This window comes from Melozone crissalis, unplaced genomic scaffold (genome assembly GCF_028551555.1).
Source record: "Melozone crissalis strain CALT ecotype California unplaced genomic scaffold, PUWL_Pcris_2 ptg000018l_1, whole genome shotgun sequence".
In the NCBI taxonomy this organism is placed as follows: domain Eukaryota; kingdom Metazoa; phylum Chordata; class Aves; order Passeriformes; family Passerellidae; genus Melozone; species Melozone crissalis.
This window is the reverse complement of record NW_026535796.1, coordinates 20,819,113-20,839,588: the sequence shown is the minus strand read 5'-3', so window position 1 is coordinate 20,839,588 and position 20,476 is coordinate 20,819,113. Positions and strand designations below refer to the sequence as shown.

Sequence of the window (20,476 nt, the reverse complement as noted above, 5' to 3'; positions counted from 1 at the left end):
AAGTGACAAAAGACATTTCTTCTCCACTTTGCATGAACTTTTATAAAGTGAGTTTCATAATACTAAAGTAGTAAAACTCTTCCTTTTTAGAAATTGCAAACATGTTTTGCAATTTTATTTGTGAGTAATAAACGTAACAATCTTTTTCACTACCAGGAGATTTATAAGAGCAGTAATCTGTTCTGATTCTTTCCCATTTGGACAGCAGAATCAGAAATCTTCTCTCAGCTCTCCTTTGCTTGCTTAAGTGCCAGAATTTATAATGGGTTTTTTATGTCTTTCTTAAATAATGAATTTTCAAGACACTGAAAAATACCTTATTTATTACCCTAAGATTGTATCACAATTTATCACACTAGACCTGCATGTCTGTCTATAAGTATGCATTAGCAGACAGATGACTATTTTTTCTGAAATATATTTTTTTCTACTGCTAAGAAGTAAAATATGGCATGGAGTTACTCAACAAAAGTGAAAGAATTTTCAGATTTCTTTTATTAACAGCAATGATTTGGGACTTAAGTTTACACTGAATTTTTTGCTCAGATATTAAAAGTGTAAAGCCTTTTGTTTTCAAATTCCTCTTTTTAAAAAGGCCTATTTATTTTTGAAAAAAAGTTTAAGCATGTTCTATTTCTCCCAACTGCCTGTGTATATAATAAAGACTTTTCTTCTTTTATATTCTTTGACTCCTTAGTTATTATCAAACCAATGGCCTGTGGATAATCCCTTCAGTCTATAACCTCTCTGTGACACACACTAAGACAGACACAAGTGTGTCGACTGTCAGTTTTTCTTTTGTTCTTCCAAAAGGTTGGAGACAATTAAACTGTTCTCTAGTGCATGAGGCTCAAACTAATGCTACTGACTTTGTAACACAAGGCTCAGTTAAAGTCAGTACCTTTGACTTTTCTTTGAATTAGAATGCATTGAATAGATACACACCTAGCACAGCTGATGACAACAAATAGATATTTTACATTGTAAGTGGAAGGGGCTCTCTATTCTATGAGAGTATTCCTCTTAGACTAATAAATGCTTTGATTTTGAAGATAATGGGGTCATTCTATCAGAAATTAAGGTTTGGCAATATAAATTTCCTGAGCATAAAACTTTTCTTTCTCAATCCGGCCAGAACCTGGATTGCAAGCAGAAAAAAAATATTAAATCGATAGTTTTAAATGACAGTAAATTGACTGTTATGCTTTGGGGTTTAATAATTTGGGAAATTGAATTTTCTTCCAAATCACTCAAGCCAAGTCTCAGAGTCACATAAAAAAAAAAAAATCCAGTAAACTTTCAGGTACAGCATGTAATGCCAAGTTTGCAAATGAAGGGATCAATATTGATAAATAAGCATTTTCTGGCACTCGGGGCTTTCTTCCCCTAAGTATTTTCTGGAAAATAAGACTTGCATCTTGCTTTGAGAACAATGAACAAGCAAGGACCAACTTTGACTGAAGCAGAGGAAAGGGGAGGAGTAAGCAGAAGGAGGAAGCTACAACTTTTAGGAGCAACAAGTTAATAGAATAGTTTATTGAGTCTTATTTGGACAGCACGTATTTTCTTATTTACCAGTGTCTGAAATGGTCAATGTGTGATAGTAACATTAGGACATGAAACCCAACTTGGAAATCTCAGAAATTTCAAGAGAGTTTACTTGATAAAGGCAAAAAAAGGAATATAAAAGGATTTCTGAATAAGTAAAATTGCTACTTATTACTGGCATAGTCCACAAGCATCAACATTGACAACTCACCAAAAACAATCCAGTTTTACTGAAGTACATTAGGCTTAAGTTTGAATACTAAGATAAATTCCCACAGCTAAGAACCAGGACCACTATTAAAAGACAATTATCTTCTCTCACAGCACAATTAAAAAATTGCCTTTAAAACACCACAGTTTAATGAAAGTGGAAAAGACTCAACTGAAGGAAGACACACAGCCAAAAGCTACTTTTGGCCATAGAACCAAGTGACTTTACAAAGGTTGAAAAAACTCGAGAGCCTGGTTTCCATTAAAGATTTGCCATGCAAGCAAGATAAGGGAAAACCTCGTCATCAGTAGATAGAAAGCTTCAGAGTATCAATATAACTGCAGCAGACACAGCTACAAAGTGAATTAAGTATTAAAGAGGTGCTCTTATTTACTACACCCACCAAATCACACTCAGCCAATAGGTCAGGGCAGTTTGAGTAGCTGTATGAAGTCTAAGAGGCTCAGTCCTGCAGTATCTGTTTGCCACAGTCTCTAATATGAATTACAGACATGCTGTATCTCATATTTTGTGTGTTTTCCTTCCAGAGTCTTGCTCACCTCAAGCTGTTGCTGTTTGGGTTACAACTAAATCATGTTTAGTTAAATTGCTGCTACATCTCAAATGAGCTGCCAAGACTCAGATTTAAGGTGAAAAAATATTTCATTAAATAGAATTATACAGGACTAAGCAATTCCCGCCAAAATAATGAAAGCCTTTGTCCCACAATCTTCACAAAGTCCTCAAGATTAATTAAAATAAAAAGGCAGAAAGAGAGTGCAAGGAAGGAATATGTAAAAACAAATCTAGGGGGTTGTTGCAATAATGCAAGGCTTTTTCTGCGCGTGTTTTGTCTTAACAAATATTACACAAATGTCAGCCAAAGGGCTTTCTGTACGCGGGCAGGGAAGGCACAAGCACAGGGAAGCACATTATGCTGATCAGTTGCACAGAACCCTCCACTGTGACATTTGGATTACTTCAGCAACATTACTCCTTGCTTTGAATGGGACAGAGCGGAAGGGGGGAAGGATCGGTCGGTTAGTTTGGGAACGCTTTTTCTCTCTTAACAAGAGGCCACAGCTTCACAACCAGGATTATTTCTTTTCCTTCTGTCTGCCCTGCCTTTTCAGTTCCTTTTTCCCAGTCCGACCGGAAGCAGGGCTGTGAAAGGGACGGCTTCTCTCCAGCTCAAGCAGCTTGGCCCCTGGCAGAGGCGTTTGCAGCAGAACCTAAGAGACAATTCTGCTCTTGGCTCTGCCAACAGGCTTCCTGTGTGTCCTGAAATCCCTTTGTGCTTTAATTCTCCCTGTGAGAGACAACAATGGTCTCTTTGTTCTTCTTACCAGGTGTAGTTTTTTTTCCAGTGGAAAAACTGTCTGCTCTGTGTTGTCATGTACAGACACACGCTAAATGTAACAGCATGAAAGTTCAAGCTTAAGGTATTTAGGGGAAACCATACTAGGGAAAGTCACAGAGAATATTTGACAAATCTATTGTTTTTCTGGGGGGAACAGGAGGGAGAATATTGGATTCTGATTAGGATGAGTGGTAGCTTGACATTCCTGCCATTTTATTGCTGAATAAAATAAAATTCAGCAATAAGCACCATGAATAGGGTGCATTCATGAAAACACATCTTATTCACTCATTAAAAAAATCTCACCTTTTGAAAAAAGGGAAAAAATCTCTGCTTACCACATCAGCCCAATTTATAAATTGTGTGTGTGTATTTTCATCTACCTGTACAAAAGGATATACCTCTCATCTCTTTTCCTTTCCAACAGGGATTCCTATTGTGTTATCACTGATTTATAGAAGAGGAATTTTAATGTAATAGCCACATAATCCAAACTCTACAGCATTTGACACTGCATCAATATTGATTTAGCTTAGCCCAGCTATATTTGTCATAATAAAGCTTTCTACACTGAAAAACACCAGACAATTTTTGGCTTTATCAATGAATACTTCAAGATTCACACATAGCATTTTGTGGTTTTGGGGTCTTTAAAATAGATAAAAACTTCCATAAGCATGCTTAGGGAGAGGAAGAAGATTGGAAATAAATTGCTAGCTACACACAACTTGCAACAGTTTCTACAAACCACTTAATGAGTAGATGAGAAATGAAGTGGTTTCATTTCTCTGTCCCAAGAACCTGAGACTACAGGTTTGAGCGCTGGGTTGGATATTAGAGGTAGAGATTTAATCTCTGTGCTGTGCATCTTCAACAGCAGAACAGTAACATTGGGACTCAGACCAGTGCCAGCAATACCCCAGGAAGGAAAATTTTTCCTGAGTGAATTCTGGACCAGACCATTCAATAATGGAACTGCGAGGGAAACTAAAATCTCCAGGTTTTCAAAAGGTCTAGCAAAGGTTAATGTCACAGCTGGGAGAAGCAACACAATATTATCTACAGTTACACTGTTTTACTCCATGGCCAGATGTTTTAGACATCTCATTCCCCTGCCCCTGATATTACTTCATGCCAGAAAAATAATGTAAGCTGTCACTTTAAGTGTTGTGACACCATTGTTATCTATGCCTGAATGACCACTGAAAAGAAATAAGAATTAAAAAAAGTAGAGCAGTTAATTTTACTGATACTCTTAAAATAAGCAAAATAAATACTGTGAGAGTTAAGTGTTTTTTTATACTGAATGATACCCCTCTTACAATGAAGAGAGTAAGGAATAAACGATGGATTACAATGAAGTTATAAATATCCTGCATTTTCTCCCACTGCCTCTAGCTCTTGGCTAAGATCCCAGGTCATTAGTGGATGTCTGTGATTCCATGTGAAAGGAAAGTAAAGAAAAACAACATGAAATTACCAATTTTTTTTGTATACAAGACAGCAGAGATAAATACCCATCTGTGTCTCTAAAAATAACTGCCCCTTAATTTTGTGAAAAGACTGAGGGTGCAGATGGAAAAAAGATTGTTCCTTGACTTTATTACCAGGAGGTAGAAGGAAAAGGTAGTGATTTAAATTTTTCAGTAATTCAGTAAGGGCTAACAACTGTTTGAAATACTCAGACAACAGCACAATGACACTATCAAGACAGATTTCTGCTTTTTTTCCCTTCAGCTGGGAATGGGTACTCTCTTTTCATATGTCATCTAGCTCAATTTGATATTTTGCTGTTAGATCACTAACTTTTAAAATTACAGTACTGGAAAACAATTCTTAAGCCTATAAAATGTACTTTCCTAGTCATCATCTCTATTTTTAACCTTCATGAAAGAGACCAAAAGAAAGTAAAAATTAAACAAAAGAAATGACAAGACATTGGAAATAGTTATTTTTATCAATAATTCTTTTAAAATGCCAGCAGAAATTCTACAAGGCATATTCTGTTTCTAAAACTATCAGCAATGGCTGCATTTCAATGGTACTCAAACCCAATATGCTTCACATCATGCTTCCAGAACTAAATTTTCTGCATTTGGCATTATTTAATCTGGGGTAACCTTGCAAGTGCTCATGGAACTCACTGGTGCTTGTTCTTAACTTTACCTCAGATTTCAGTTTTTGACAAATTGCAATGATGAGACTTGGAACCAACCTATAAGCTGAATCTACACTACAACATAGACATTTGTAAATTGTGTTGTTAAACAAGGCGTAGCAGTATATTTTGTTAATAAAGCAATGCTCATTATCTATTAAAAAATTTATGCTGTTACTGCACAAACCAGAAGAATTGGTACTTTACTGCAACAGTTTCTTGTTTAAAAGAAATTACGCCTCCATAACTAGGGAGATGAGAAGGATGCTTGTTACAAAACACAGCAGTTGTCTCTACTTCTATTTCACAGGAAGAAAAAAAATCATCCTAGGCATTTCAGGCAACAGACTTAGGACTATACCTGTTTTAATCACTAGAGACACTTTTATTTCTGTTGCTTGCTTACTTAAAATAAAGACATAAAATGGACAGTTCTTAGAATATTTGCTGGGCTTACAGGTGTGTAGGGGGATAGAATATAAGTAAATAAAGATAGTATAGACAGTAATCTTACCTCCTAAGGAGTTGCAGCTGAGCTAATTATTAAAGATTAGGAGCAGACCTGACTTTAACAAGCCACAACTATAGCCAATAAGAAGAAAAGTGTTATAACAGAGTGGATTGGTTGGTTGGGGGAACTGGAGTCAGTTGGCTGCTGTGAGAAGAAGGAAGAGTCAGTGCTTAGAGGAGCTGACTATGAGAAACATCGAGGAGGCATGAAACTCTTGCACTAAGGAGACAACAATATGAAACCTTTGCAATGTAATGACAACACAGGTGCACCATAAATTGGGTAGAAAACTGGCAGGATGGCTAGGCCAAGAGAGTGGTGGTCAATGGAGTTACATCCAGCAGGGTTTTCCAGGGCTCAGTACTGGGGCCAGTCCTGTTTAATATCTTCAATGACCTGGATGAGGGGACTGAGTGCACACTCAGCCAGTTCACAGATGATGCTGATTTGGGTGGGAGTGTTGATCTGCTGGAGGGCAGGAAGGCTCTGCACAGGGATCTGGACAGGCTGGATCAATAGACCAGGCCAATCATATGAGGTTCAACAAAGTGAAGTTCCAGATCCTGTACAACCAACCCAGCCAGCACTGCAGGCTTGGGAAGAGTGGCTGGAAAGCTGCTCAACAGGAAAGGAGCTGGGGGTGCTGAATGGCACTGGCTGAACATGAGCCAGTGTGTGCCCAGGTGGCCAAAAAAGACCAAAGGCACCCTGGCCTGTGTCAGCAATAGCATGGCCAGCAGGACCAGGGCAGATTGTTCCCCTGTACTCGGCCCTGGTGAGGCCACACCTCAAACCCTGTGCCCAGTTTTGGGCACCTCGCTACAATACGGACACTGAGGTGCTGGAATGGGTCCAGAGAAGGGCAATGGAGCTGGAGAAAGGTCTGGAGTATGTGACTTATGATCAGTGGCTGCGGAAGCTGAAGTTGTTTAACCTCGAGAAAAGGAAGCTCATGGGAAATCGACTAATTTTATGTCTCTTGAAACACCTACCTGACAGGTCTGAACTAAAAGTGCAGCTGATGTCCACAAAAAGGATGTGAAGGAAAAATCTACACATTTTGTGAATTCAGATATGACTTCAATGTACATTGAGAAGATCAAGAATGACCAGTCAAATCCCCAAAAACAAATTTCTTGACTGTGATTCAGCTCTTCAAATATTCTTACAATATTAAAGACTTATGTTTGGTTTCTTCTAGTGCAAAAAAAAAAAAAAAAGAATATTTTCCATAGTATGTCCCACAACTTGAAAAAGAAATAAAATAAAAAATGGTTTGGAGCTGTACAAAATCCTATGGAAAAAAAGTCCTTTCTAAATTTGTATGGTTTTTAGCAATTTCCAGGAGAATCCAAATAATGGGAGGTAATTTAAGGTGATTCATGAATTCACAGAGAGGTTTTGGCATCCTATTCTCAACAATATATTAAGAACAAAGTTTGACAGGGCTAGTGGTTCAGTAAATTGTTATTTCTGCTCTTTTTCAAGGTCATTGGAGCTCCGTTCACTTCCAATTTACAAGGACTGCATATTAACAGCCAAAGCTGCCATGAGCAGCCACTGCTCACCTAACTAGCATAGTTACACTAAAAAAAGGTGCAGAGTATCAGTTTCTTTTATTTCAGCTCTCCTAGGGGCAGAAATTACTCAGGTTGGACAGAGCTACTGTTTCATACTGTCATTCTCTTCCCTGCTCACTTCATTCCACACCAGCCTCAAAACTGGGCAAGGCACACTATGAAGATGGTTCAGTAGTTCATACTATACTTTGTTTAGCTATCATAATGCAAAAAGCAAGATGGTTCATATCATCTGTAAAACTTCTACAAAGCGTTTGTAAAATTTAGAAGAACCCAACTATCCAAATACTCCCCCAGGGCAAAAGTTAACACTCTATATTTTCAAAAATTAAAAGATGCATATCTTCTAAAAAAAAATCAGTAAAAATCCCAGGCATCAGAACCAGGGAATCTCCATGTCTTAATTAAGGTCACATACTTGTGTGTCGTTACAAGCCTAGTAATAACCAAATCATTGGTATTACCAAGATAAACAAAGACCCTTTGGCAAGCTGTCAAAAAGAAAACAATTAATAGTATAATGGTAAGGCACTGCCTGTGAAGAAAATACTGGTTTTTCCCTCTTAGACACGATGTTTTCTGGGGTAAAAAAAAACCCCAAACTTTTAAAATAGAGGAACATATCTGATTGTATAAGAAAACCAGAAATTTTTTCTCCATAACTAATAAAATACATGAAAAGTTGTGATACGGAAAAATGACACAGAATGAAGAAATTTCATCAGCATTGAAAGCTCTTGAAGATGCATTAAATATTATTCCTTTACAAATTAGGATTTTATGCTATGCAGCACACTTAAATGGGTAAGAAATGAACAAGCAATGAGCAGAGCCAGATGGATGTTCAGAAAACATATTTACAAAGGAATGAAATGTGGGAAATTAATGCATTTGCAGGATTTAGATAGCTGAAGATTTCTTCTTCATATTCTTTTCAGCTTATTGATACAATATTCTATAATGAGGTATAAATTTTGTCACTTTTGGTTGCAACTTGATTGTCGGTTCCACCCCAACATACAATTTATTGTATTGAGTATATGCTAAATCAACAAATTTTAAATACGTGTCTCAACTCTTTTTTAATACAAGTGTCATATTACAATAAGCTTATTACAATAAATGATTCAGAAAAAGATTCACATAAAACCTCAAGATGGTCTCAAATATGCCAACCTATTAATTTATATTTCTACTTGCACTACTTTCTCTTTTAGGTAGAGAACAGTCACATCATTGATTCAGCTAGAGATTCAGATACTAGAGAATATTGTTACTGTTTCAAAAGACTATAGAATATATGTTGAAGTCAATAGGTGATTTCCAAACAGCTGTGCTGTTTAAGATGATCATACATCTCCCTGGTAATTGGGTGCAGACTCTCTCTTTTCAGTGTAATGACTTCAGCAGAAGCATTGGGTACTTCTTACATTAAGGATCTGCATACTCTGCTCTCACAGCAAAAGGCCACAGCATCTGCAAATTCTTTAAAAATGGCTGCCTGCTTTGATCAAAGCTGCCCAAACAGGTCAAAATAGCACACAGTACAGCAATTTAAAACATTTCACTTCTAACATTTCTTTTTTTATTAGTCCCTCAATCACTTTGAAAAAGTCAAAGCCTGACTTGAAAAGCATACTTTTATAATAGTATTCTGTGTGTAAGATTGTTTCTTCTATTTCTGTTATCAAATAATTTCTCTCCCCAAGTCCTTTTTCTCATTTTTAGAAATTAATCTGTTAACAGAATCTGACTGCAAGAAAGGCAGGCTCTGAGATTCTTTCCCAACTGTATCAGCCCCAGAAAACATTACAATGTACATGCTGCTAGTTATCTTGTGGACCACATATTTAAAAAAGAAAAAAAAAATTCTTGATTTCTTGATACTCACTATGAAGTATAGCTATGCAAAAAAGGTGCCAAACTGCATGCAACAAACTTCAGCCCCCATAATTAACTCTCCACCCCTAACCCACAACTCTTCAGCCAGCTCCCATCAGCAGCAATTTAAACATGCCCAGCCCACATGGCACAGGACAGCCCATGCTCAGACTATCAAGAGCTCTCAGCCTCCAAGGCAGGGTGGCCACAGGAAAACTTCTGATCCCTGCCAGTTCCTGGGCTGTGCCTCCAAACCATTACAAGCAGTAGCAGCTGTCCCAGGCCAAACAGCACCAGGAGCCACGCTAACAGTTTAGCACTATGGGTGACCCAGCTGCAGAGCTCAGGGAATATTCCCTGGCCCCAAGGAGGGCCTGCACACACACAGCTGCAGTTTGCTATTAGGAAAAAAACTAAAATCAACACTTAGACGATAAAATCAGGGGCAAAAGATGAACTTCTAATCAAATGAACGTCTAATTTCTTTTGGTTCCTCTTTCAACTCAACATGCCAATGAAATTCAGTTGCAAAAAGCCTCTTGCATTCATAATAAATGGAATAGAAAAAGATTACATTCCATATATTGTAATAAGCAACCAATTTATGCAAATGACAAGCAGTAGGAAGCGAGACAATAAAAGCATTGTGGTGTACTGAGCACAGTCAAACACACAGAAATGATGTAAAGGAAAACATGAATAGCTGAAAGCAAGTTTCTTCAATCCTCCAAAATCTTTGGTTTTGGACTAAATGTATCTTCAAGACATTGACAGTTCTTTGGAGTTTCTGCTGAATTTAACTTAAAAATATAAAAGCTACCTGAGCCCAGGCTTTAAATTATCTTATTTTCCACTCAAAAATCAAAAGAGTTGCTAATTTTCTGAATATGAATTGGAGATTCAGTTTCAATTTCTAGATTTAGAGCTATAAGACACATTAAAAATAACAAAGAGACAGTGTTAGCTGTCAAAAAACCCCCAAACAATCAAAAAAGAACAAGTAACAGCCTCAAGTTGTGGACTAGAACATTTCACAATCATTACAGAAATTAGATTAATTTAGACTTCAAAATTATAAGTGGCTCCACAAACCTTTTCATTTGATTGGAATTTGAATGTGCTAGAATAGAAAAAAACCCACCATTACTTCAATGATAAATTCTTATCAACTCTGTCTCTAGATCTTTAACATGATTCAATCTTTTCTCCTACTTCAAAACAGCTATAAGAAATTTGGTCATTTGGGCTCTCCCACCTAGTCATATTCCAAATGAAACAAAGTCCAGAGATGCAGACAGCTCTTCAAAATGACATATGAAACTGAAAAATATAAACTTCCCTGAAATATGCCTACTTTACATGGAATAAAAAGATTCCCTACCATTTTCTCTTTCCAGTTCTCCAATGCTAACTAGAGAAGGCTTCCCTTATCCACCTTTATCTATGAAATCCTAAAAAAAATAAAAATCCATAAATATAAAAAAAATAGACCACGTTAATTAATTCTGGTCTGGATCCTCACACTTTTTTAGATTAATTGTTCAGACCTGGTGTTTTATTTGTTGGTCTGTTACATGGGGTGGGATGAGGTGCACACTCTTTAGAGAGACTTGACTCTTCACAAGAAAACCTGCCAGCAACACCATAAAAGCGCTAACTACTGATGGTACAATCCATGTACACACTCTTAAGCACATGTGTGTGCACACGAAGGGGATGGCTGAAAATGGAAAACATTTGCAATAACAGTAGAACAGAAGCTGAGATCTATTTTAACATTATTAAGTGTAATTTTGAAAGCAATCAATCCTTACAGGTACGCATAAAGAAACCGTCAATCAATTGAGGAAAATAATTGTTGCCATTTAGCATCTCAGGAATAAGACTTAACCAGCAAAAACTGATTGAAATGGTCCACTCCAAAACTTGATTAATCAACTATTTAATGTGACAATGATGTAATTTGGTAGACACCCCTCAAAATATAATTGCGACTCTAAAATACAGAACATCATCTCCCCTCCTTCAGATGAGAATGTCCTAACATTGTAACACTGAAGTTATAAAGAGTGAGAACTTACCCATACTGGGGTGTACATCTGAGGATGAGGAAACCTAAACTGACACTCAGAATTTCGAGTTTATTGTGCTGGGGCTACTGGTAAGCATTTCTAGACTAAATTCATTTTATTCATCTTCACTCTGTCTTACACAACATAAAGGAACTGCCACCCACAAAGTAAGAAATTTGTCAGAAAAGCCACAAGTGAATGGAGATGTTAATTTTGCTTTTCACATAGAAGTTCTCAAGGGCATGCTTTTTTGGTGATTAAAAATTAAAAATGAAGCTAAATAGGGAGTCAACATGCAGGTGCTCAGATACAGCCAAAATGATGATTCATTCAGTTTGTGTTCAAGGCCACACACACATATCTTCTTGAGGCATATCATCTTAGTTAATAGAAAAATGTAAAAGTCAGCTACTATTGAAGATAGATAAAGTGAGCACAAATTTACACAAAAGGGAAGAGTTGCTTTTTGCTATAATATAAAGGAACAACTGCTGATCATACCAGACACTTTAATAAACAGTGACACTGGACACATGCATATTGTTTAGGTTTATCAGATTTCAGCTACTTATGCATGCAAGTCCATGCCTCCAACATGTCAGAAACATGGCTCATTTTCAGAGGTAAGCTAATAGGCTGTGTGGAACTCGATCACAGGTGTTGCAATAATATATCTCACTATTCAACGCTAGCACAGTTCTGCCCAACAAAATCTTTCAGAAGGAGGCTGCTCACTAAAAGAAAATAAAACCTCACACCCAGAGAATAAAAACCTCCAAACCTGGACCAGTCTCCCTGCAAAAGTCTATCAACATCCTTCTATCCACTGACTACAGAACTCACAGACCTACATGATCTTGGAGAGTTAGCTGAAGTTCAGACTAATTTTTCAGTAATTTCAGCTCCCAAAAAAAAAAGTCTAACCAAAGTTATTCACATAGCATTGATAAGATTGGAGTAAAACCACTCCAAGTTAAAGACTAATCTTGGATCAATCTGCAGCCTTGGAAGTATCATGAATATGACCTTCCCTTCTGTGAGTAGCCATGGTGTGGAAATTCTTACATATGAACAGCAAACCTCCTTGCAAAATAGAAAGAGTATAGAATAGTCCTTAGATTAAAAGAAGGCGAAAAAAGCCACTATTTTATGAACTTGGAAGAAAAACTGTGGTCTGATTACGTAGAGGAATTTAAACTTTGAATGCCCATCTGCAAGTAAGAACAATCAACATCCACATACAGCTTATCTATATAGAAGATTTTTTCCTTAAAAATATCTGTATCTCACATCTTAACCACTTAATTTAAAAAGATAAAAAACATCATCCATCCAAATAAGCATACTTTGCTGATGACTTCAGAAAGTTTGCAGATCATTATGACTTCAGAAAGTTTGCAGAACCAACAAGTTCTTGGTTTTACTTCTAAACACGCAAGAATCACAAGATTTGTAGAAGTAATTCAGACTGCTCATGTGCAGGCTCACTGCAAACATGCACAACACCTGACCACCCAAAGAACTTGATTCTTTTTTACTTTTAAGTTGTTGAAGGCACAGATCCTTTCAATAGTATTTAGTGAGCTATACTGAGTGCCTACTGTAAAGAATGTGCTCTGTGTATCTAGTAAGCAATGGTCAGTGCCTAGCAGGGAAACAATCACTGAGCATGAGCATTAGAAAGGTCTCATTTCATTGTTTGTTAAATAGTTTACTGTTTTCCCTCAGCTTAGTCCTTATTTGTGTACACTTGTTTTGGCTTCATATTTGAACTGTATCTGCACTAGGCCACAGTTGCCTATGAATGTATACAACTATACAACTATTTCTATCAATTAATTCAATGCCTCAATAAATTGAAAATCAACTTGATTCCTTTTGTCTTCCAACAAAGCATGCTTTGAAGTTTGCAATTATTCCAAATAGTTCCCAGAGAAGTTTTCAGCAAAGGAGTCTTGGTATAGTCAGAAAGAATGACCCTATTTGATCACAAACTGAACACAGCAGCTGTGCTGCTGGCAGAAGATCTATAACATGCACTCATGGTGGCTTCCCTGCCTCCATCATAATCTGCTATGTACGGATCCAATTATTGCACAAAAAGCCTTTTTCTTATAGCACATTCTCCTTTTCACTTCTCTCTCACTCTGGATTGAAGAAAAAAAATATCTTGTGGATGGAATGCTTACTGCTTTTCAAATATTTTGTGCGAAAATGCCATTTTACACCCACAGCTGCTGCTGCCTTCTCTTTCTCCCTTCTTTTACAAGACAAGGAAGGGAACAGGACAGAGAGAGAAAAAACTGGAATAATTTTTCAAGGTATCTAAATTAAAAGTTCATTGTATTGTATTTTTTATAATTAGTCTCATATGACAGATAACATATTTTGATTATGTCCTGATCATTTACAAGATAATTTAAAATTTTAATCTTGCAGGGAATGCACAGAGGCACGGAAGTGTCACAAACTCAGCTTAGTGAGGAATGGTCTCTCAGGTAAAGTTGTTCAGCACAAGACTTTGTTTGCACTTTAGGAAAAGAAGGAAGGAATACAGTGACTTAGTCTGATGAAGAGTTGGAAAGTATGTTGCAATATTTTCCTTCTGAACAATACTGTTGTGTAACTTTTCTAAGCTTTTGCAGTTGAACATGTAAAACAAGTAAACAAATCCCTTGAGGGGAAAAAAAGCCAAAAGCCCTAGTGCCATATTGGAAACCTTGCATCCTAAATGTCTGTTTCTTTATTCACTTTCCAGCTATGCTTTGACAAGCAACGAAAAAAAAGGCCTGTCAGCCCCTTTCCCCAGCTACTTTTTGTACCTGGAAATAGTATAAAACCCAGTTATGCTGCGAAGCCAGACAAGATGGAAAGACTTAGGATACTTTTTAAACAAACAAAAAATGAAAAAAACTCTTCACAGGACTCATACATATCCTATCACATGAGTCATCAGTAATCCCCATTTCTGCCTTCAGAGGAAAGAGTAATTTTTCCAATTAATGTATTTATAAAGACAGAAATAATTACATAACATATTTGAAGATAAAGGAGCTCTTCCTAGCTACAAATGTGGAATGGACAGACAGGCACAGAGCCTGTATTACTTGCTATATAAAGTTTAGAAATAAACAACCTTTAATTGAACAGGTCTGGCTTTTGAACAATCTTGTAAAATTCTCAGTGGTTCAAATGCACGGTGGAAGTGCACCAAAAAAAGGATCAAAGTTATTCTTTCACTTACATTAGTAAACAACTGCTGAAGAATAGGAAGGTGTAGGGTGAGAAGGTCAAGAAGTTATGAGCAGTTACTAGATTTGCAATAAGATATGTTTTCATACTCTTACTGCTTTCTTACTATAAACCATCCTGATTTATTAAGGTAACACTCTTCACATGGAACCCCTACATACAGGGAAATCCATAACAAAATATTGAAAACAATAGTTTGTTTTTTTTTCTTTGATAGGCAGATGCTTCTCCTCAAACAAGACAATGCATTCCTTCCGGGAAAAATATGCAAGAGTATCACTCTTGTAATCACTCAGCTATTTAGCCTCTGTGCACTCTTATGTTTCTTAGATTTACCTCAAAGACAGTTATCTCTCTGTTTGGCCACAGCCTTTTTGGTCAAGGGCTTTTATGGATATATCTTAGAAGGGCCATTGAGAGTCACAGTATTACTGAGAATGATAACATTCAGAGGAACACTGATGGAATGCTCACACCAGCATAAACCAAAAACACTGTGTCAAACCAAAATAACACACTTATCAGATCAAGCCCAGAAGTGTAAAATTCTTTGGCCAATATGAATATAATTTATTTAATTCTTTAGGAAGCCTGAGAAAAAAATTCTAAAGTCTAAATTATTATTTCCCTTAAAAACGCTATAATCTCCATCAAACTGCTGCACTAAGGTACAAAAAACTAAGCTGCAGAAAGCGTTTCAATAAAACCCAGTCAGAGTTTTGGATCCCACTGAAGTCAGTGCTGGCTGGGAACTTTAACTTTTCTGGATTTCATTATACCTACCATTCAAAGCCTATTAGTCATGGAACATAGTGCTGTTCTCAAAAGGAGCAGGTTGCCCCCCACCAGCTCTGTGTGCAGCTCCGTGTGCACACACCTGCTGGCACACCCTGTGGGTCTCTGTGCAGCTCTGTGTGCACACACCTGCTGGCACATCCCGTGTGTCTCTGTGCAGCTCGGTGTGCACACACCTGCTGGCACACCCTGTGGGTCTGTGTGCAGCTCTGTGTGCACACACCTGCTGGCACATCCCGTGTGTCTCTGTGCAGCTCTGTGTGCACACACCTGCTGGCACACCCTGTGGGTCTCTGTGCAGCTCCGTGTGCACACACCTGCTGGCACATCCCGTGTGTCTCTGTGCAGCTCCGTGTGCACACACCTGCTGGCACATCCCGTGTGTCTCTGTGCAGCTCTGTGTGCACACACCTGCTGGCACACCCTGTGGGTCTCTGTGCAGCTCCGTGTGCACACACCTGCTGGCACATCCCGTGTGTCTCTGTGCAGCTCTGTGTGCACACACCTGCTGGCACACCCTGTGGGTCTCTGTGCAGCTCCGTGTGCACACACCTGCTGGCACATCCCGTGTGTCTCTGTGCAGCTCTGTGTGCACACACCTGCTGGCACACCCTGTGGGTCTGTGTGCAGCTCCGTGTGCACACACCTGCTGGCACACCCTGTGGGTCTCTGTGCAGCTCCGTGTGCACACACCTGCTGGCACACCCTGTGGGTCTCTGTGCAGCTCCGTGTGCACACACCTGCTGGCACATCCCGTGTGTCTCTGTGCAGCTCCGTGTGCACACACCTGCTGGCACACCCTGTGGGTCTCTGTGCAGCTCTGTGTGCACACACCTGCTGGCACACCCTGTGGGTCTGTGTGCAGCTCCGTGTGCACACACCTGCTGGCACACCCTGTGGGTCTCTGTGCAGCTCCGTGTGCACACACCTGCTGGCACACCCTGTGGGTCTGTGTGCAGCTCCGTGTGCACACACCTGCTGGCACACCCTGTGGGTCTCTGTGCAGCTCTGTGTGCACACACCTGCTGGCACATCCCGTGTGTCTCTGTGCAGCTCCGTGTGCACACACCTGCTGGCACACCCTGTGGGTCTGTGTGCAGCTCCGTGTGCACACACCTGCTGGCACATCCCGTGTGTCTCTGTGCAGCTCCGTGTGCACACACCTGCTGGCACACCCTGTGGGTCTGTGTGCAGCTCTGTGTGCACACACCTGCTGGCACATCCCGTGTGTCTCTGTGCAGCTCTGTGTGCACACACCTGCTGGCACATCCCGTGTGTCTCTGTGCAGCTCGGTGTGCACACACCTGCTGGCACACCCTGTGGGTCTCTGTGCAGCTCTGTGTGCACACACCTGCTGGCACACCCTGTGGGTCTGTGTGCAGCTCCGTGTGCACACACCTGCTGGCACATCCCGTGTGTCTCTGTGCAGCTCCGTGTTCACACACCTGCTGGCACACCCTGTGGGTCTCTGTGCAGCTCTGTGTTCACACACCTGCTGGCACACCCTGTGGGTCTCTGTGCAGCTCTGTGTGCACACACCTGCTGGCACACCCTGTGGGTCTCTGTGCAGCTCTGTGTGCACACACCTGCTGGCACACCCTGTGGGTCTCTGTGCAGCTCCGTGTGCACACACCTGCTGGCACACCCTGTGGGTCTCTGTGCAGCTCTGTGTGCACACACCTGCTGGCACACCCTGTGGGTCTCTGTGCAGCTCTGTGTGCACACACCTGCTGGCACATCCTGTGGGTCTCTGCCCACCGCAGGCACTGAGCGCACACCATGCCCGGGTGGGACGCGTGCCTGCAGGGAAGCTGGGGGCTGAAGCTGCAGGAATACTTAATGCTTGCATGTGTTCCTGTGTTTCTTGCTCTTCTGCAAATTACCCTTATGATTTTGCTTAATTGTGCTTGCTGAAACATTTTTTTTTCCCCAAGCTGAAATACATTTTTTAATCAGTAGGATTTACATGAGCAGTTATGTAAGTTTCACAACATTTTTAAATGTTCTCCTCTGTTTAGTGGAGCTAAAGCAGATTTGGGGAAACATTCTCTAAGAGATATATTAGATTTTACAAGGGAAGCTCAAAAGATTGAAACACACTGTTCTATGCCAGACAAAAATTTGACTAAGTCTAAACTTAGATGTTTGTTTCTGAGACAGCTATAAATATCTCACAGCACTTATATAATAACTATCACATTCAACCAGCAGAAAGACTCAGGCTTGCTGATTCTACCTGTAAGAATGAAAGTTATAACCCTAAATAGCACTAAAATAACATTATCACACAGTATTTTTTACCGCAAAACGAAAATATGTCATGAATCTCTAGGAAAGAATAGTCCCATAATTATATAATGGCCAAAGAGTGATGGATTTCCAACATTGTCTTTGGAAAACAATCCTGAGCTACACACAGGTATCTGAAGACATGTGGGGAGGAAGGGAGTGGGAAGGAAGCAATAATCACACAAAATGCCCCCCTTTACTAAAGAAGATTTTGCACCAAATCAAAATCACTTCCCAAAAAACCCTTAGTACAAGGATATGGGGAGACACGATGAAACAACTTCATTGTTTGCAAGTGGTAAAGCCCAGGTGCAGACAATCAGCATTTTCCCCTGTGAGGCTGAACTAATTCTGTATCAACCCGTGACAGAGGAAATCTACACTCTGTCTCAAAAATGATTACACTTTTTTTGTGGGGTTTTTTGTTGTTGTTTGTTCTTTGTTTGTTCTGTTTAATAGAACTTCTTTTAGTGCTATTAAAAAAATAAAAGTAAAGGCATGTAATCTGCCACATGAACATTACAGATTTTACTACATTGGTCCAGTTCCTCCTCAGTTTACTGTATTGCAAAGTCTGCTTTTCCCAAATTAAAATGAAAAAACACTTCCCCTACTTCAAAAAAATACTAACATTAATGTATTGGGAAAAACATACAAGATGGGCAACATGTAGTCCCCTTTTGGAAAATACAAATAAAGTACAGGAGGCAGGGAAAGAACAGTCTCTATAAACAGAAGAATGAATCCAAACTCATTTTCCAAACATTTGAAAGTACTTACACACATGTGGCTTAAGACTCTTACAAGTGCCTTTGAAATATTTGATCAAAGCATATAGGGAATAAAATGCATTGTGTGTACACATCTCTGAAATGCAGGATACAGGAACCTGAAGTGTACAATGTTAATATCTGGAAGAAACTGTAAGAAGTATTCAGAGAAGCAGAGTTGTATCTTTAAAATCCTACTTAAAGCACTAGGGTTTGCAGTCCTCACACTATTGTTACACTGTCACAGAGTCCTTAACTGAAGAGACTGTTAGGATTGATTTTTATACATCCATCTACAAGAGGAAAAAAATAATAGTTTACTAAAAGACAGCATTCTACAAAAACAAATCTGAAGACAGATACTTTTACCTACTTTTCATCCTCAACCAATACACCAATCACATATGCTAACAGTTGGCAGGACATCTTCAAGAGAAAAGTAATCCAAGGTCAGCTTGTGAAAGAAAGCTTTTATAGGATGACAGTGGTACTGAACCTTCTTTGGCTGCTGATAACATCATTGTTGTCAGCTCAGCACTGAAGCAACGATTCCAAACATGGCATTAGTACAATAAATTCCTTCATGCAGTGTAAGAGGGCAGAAAATGCCCAAAAGCATGGTAAGATTGCAGTATCCCAGCAGCCTCTTCTCAAGGACATTTGAGGTACATTTTACTGGTTCCACAATCACAAAGACAGGCAAAAAGCCCAAGTAATTCCCTCATGGCTCCAGGCCTTTCAAAACACCAGTCCATCTTTTGACTCTCCTTATCTCACACAAGGCATCTCTCTCAGCAACCCAGCAGTTCCACAGAGCAGCCTTGGATGTTCTTTCAGTCAGCATCAGGCACAAGTAAAGAAACTACTGTCCGTTTCTCAATTTTCTATGGCCCAGGAGTTCATGGTTCCCCCACACTGTTTTTGTCAGATAAAACTGTACTGCATGAGAATACAGAGTTCTCCACAGAGTCTGAAACAGCTACTCAAACCCAGCAAGGAAGCTGGACTGTTTATATTGCATTTTGCATTCCTCTTCAGTCACACTTGTATTTAATAATAACAAGAACAAAAACTTACATTTGTAGCCAATATTTGTATTTTCCATTTGGCAGTTCTGATAATTTCTCTCACAGAGTAGAGCTAAAACTGACTTGGCAGGCAGGACTTATCAGCATTTAATTTGCTAAACCATTCCAGCTAGAAAGCCACCATATTGTTAACAGTTTTAAGAAGCAAGCTTCTACTTGTATTATGTGACAAATTCATAATGAACACAAAATCAAAACAAACAAGAAAATATAAACGGGGCCGGGGGAACCCAAACAGATCAACATTTAAATGTTTTGTTTTTGCAATCTCTAAAATAGAAGTTTATCTAGCGCCAAGTACTTCAGAAAGGCCATTTTATTTTTTAAACACTAAAATACTTCCCAAGCTCACAAAGCATCTTCCACACTACTGTACCAGGAAGGAAATAAAGCACAGTCAAGAACTTCACCTACAGTTATGGTAATTTCCAAATGTGATAGTTTTTCAAAAATTGACTCCCAAAAGTAAAAACAGTCCTGTGCTCATCACTACCAGAAATACAAATTTTACAGGACTAAGTCAGTCTTAAATAATAATTTCTGTGAAAAACAACACAATTATACAGGTCAAAATTTCAGGAATAGCTATACTCACAACAGACAGAAATGAAATTTGCATAATTTGGGAGACAAAACAGCAGTGAAACCTGATTTTAATGCCAAAATATGTTTGCTTATATAATGACATATTTGGATAGCTTTGCTGTGCACTGTATTTATTTGTAGATTTAATAATTCCTTGTTCGTTAACAGAGTTGTAGTAACATCATATTTCAATTCCAAATCCTTCAATCTTCTTTTTTATTAATTAACCAAAGCTTGGTTCTGAAGACGGAAGGACTCTCCTTTACTTACAAGAGATTTCTGAGGGTTTATCAAGGAAAATACCTCTGAACAATATCATGTAAGTAAAGTTTTCTACCACTAAAGATGTGATTACTTCACTGTTGATTCTCTCAGA

General features: G+C 38.9%; 1 protein-coding gene across 1 annotated transcript in view; it reads right to left on the bottom strand.

Annotated features, from left to right (window-relative positions):
• STARD9 (StAR related lipid transfer domain containing 9) overlaps nucleotides 1–20,476 on the bottom strand; it is a 99,239-nt gene that overhangs the window by 64,983 nt on the left and 13,780 nt on the right. The window lies entirely within an intron of this gene.